We start from the raw sequence: 2,204 nt of genomic DNA, 5'->3' as shown, positions 1-2,204 counted from the left end.
TATATATATATATATATATAAACAGCACTACCATTTCAAAAGTATACTTCAAATCCTTTGCACCACAATGTATGTTACACCAGCAGGAGGCACTTAAGGGATTAATTCACAAATCAGAAAAAAAAGCACAAAAACAACAGAAAAAATAATTTTATGCACATAATGCAATGCACTTAAACTAGAATAGACTGTGCCTACACTTGAGAACATGGGCCTGTTCACATACACACATATCTCACATGAACACATGTATTATTTGTTAATGAGACACTTAACCGCCGTCTACGAACGGCAGTGTGTGAGCATGCTACAGTAAACCTGCATGTTACAGTATGCCTGCGACCAACCGTGCTTCAAGCATGAATCATTAAACCAGTGTTGTCCCAAGCGGCTTGCGCTAGCTAGCTTTTTCCTGGAGGTGTTTTACGTGAAAGCACGGCTTTCAGTCCCAGCTGTGTTGTTTGGTAAACAGCTCTGTTGCTAGGCAGACCTGTATTATTGCTCTACCAATCAGGGCCTGATTTGACGGGCGAGTAGGACACAGCTTAAGCAAGAGTTATTTTTACAATTGAGCTCCAGATAATGCCTCGGCACGAGTAGTAAAATGCAGAATTAAAAGTCACTGCTATCAAAAGGCATACGTGTTGTGTGTGTGTGTGCGCGTGTGAGTCCTTTTGTCGTACCTCATTCAGTTACCTCCGGTGTTTCAGTGAGTGTTGTGGCCCATTGAAGTCGTTACAATCCCAACGCGACTCGTAGTCTCAGTGCAGGCCTCCAGCACAGCCTGTGGACACACACAAACACACACACATATTACTCAGTAATACAGAGCCAGCAGTCTGTACAGTCACAAACAGGACACCTTCCTACCCTTGAATTCCCGTCCTGTCCTGAGGCCGTGAACTAAGCGCAGAGCGAACATGCTCCACATACAGATGCACTCAGGTGCATTTAGTCTAGTAGTCCCTCTCATACTACTGCAACTCTGTCATCTTGCAGGTCCACTCCCTTTAGACGCTCACAACACAGAACGGACCGCTATGGAAACCGAGTAACAAGACAACACAAAGGCGGAGGTGTGGGTGTACAGTGAGTGTGCTCTTTAAATAAAGACGGTCCTCATAAGAGCTGCTCTAAGATCAGCGTCGAGCTCGCGAGCGTGTAGAACGTACCGAAGCTGCTGCTAGACTTTGGTTTCTTTCAGTAACCACCTGCGGTATTCCATAAGGCATAAAGCGGGAATGACATCACATCCCTCAACTCCCAGAAGCACAGATCTTAGATCAGTATTCAGGAGTAGGACTCCGCAGCACAGATTGCAGATTGCAGCAAGGAAGCTGTGTATCATTTATCTCTGGGGCATTACGTGAGAAATAAACTGTTGCCTCCAGAGGATTAGATAGCAGCAATCTATTTCCAAGTGACATCCCCTCTACTTATGTAGCATTTGTGTTGCAACTAGGGATGTGCAAAAATATTTTTAAAAGTTGACTAGTCAACTAATCTCTCGTAACTGGAAGCCTTGTATATAAGGCTGATTTCAGGTACACCTCCGCCTAATTTCTAGCATTTCTTAGCAATCACAAACATCAAAAAAGTGCCAGATAATGCTCTAATGAATGGAAAAAAGTAAGGGTCTCAAGATGTTTTTTTTTTCTTTAAAGATGGACTATTTTTAACTACACATGTCTTTTAGTCCACGTGTGGTAGCTAGCTTTGAGATTATATTCTGTACACAGTAGTTTAAACCTGAATGCTGACCAAAATCACTTTTAGCAGATATATGCACTTCAAATGTACAATCTTTCTCTCCACTTTTTCACCACATACTACTACTACTACTACTACTACTAATGTAAAAAATCTAAAATATTTAAAATAATTAAATAAATTATAAATGTATTTAAATATAATACATAATTTATAATATATTTTATTAAGATACATGCATTTCAAAATTAAGACTTAAAAAAGTAAAATTAGTTAAAAATAAAAATGTAAAATAAGTAAAATATATATATATTAAATATCGATTTAATAACTATAGATGTATATATTTGTTTATATATAATGTATTAAGACATAATTTATCATATATTTATTAGATATATGCATTTCAAAATTCAATCTTTCTCTACACGTTTTCACCACATAATAATAATAATAATAATAATAAAGTAATTTAAAAAATCAAATAATTACAA

General features: G+C 37.8%; 1 protein-coding gene across 4 annotated transcripts in view; it reads right to left on the bottom strand.

The window, feature by feature from the left end:
- LOC107696220 (ataxin-1-like) overlaps positions 1 to 2,204 on the bottom strand; it is a 101,236-nt gene that overhangs the window by 31,093 nt on the left and 67,939 nt on the right. For all 4 annotated transcript variants that reach the window (XM_016496478.1, XM_016496475.1, XM_016496476.1 and 1 more), the window contains one exon: positions 684 to 784. The gene's annotated coding sequence lies outside the window, so the exon portion shown is untranslated. The remainder of the gene's footprint in view (positions 1 to 683; positions 785 to 2,204) is intronic.

Source organism: Sinocyclocheilus anshuiensis, unplaced genomic scaffold (assembly GCF_001515605.1).
Source record: "Sinocyclocheilus anshuiensis isolate Anshui unplaced genomic scaffold, SAMN03320099.WGS_v1.1 scaffold734, whole genome shotgun sequence".
NCBI lineage: Eukaryota > Metazoa > Chordata > Actinopteri > Cypriniformes > Cyprinidae > Sinocyclocheilus > Sinocyclocheilus anshuiensis.
Note: the sequence above shows the minus strand (reverse complement) of the source record. Positions and strands in the feature narration are given on the sequence as shown.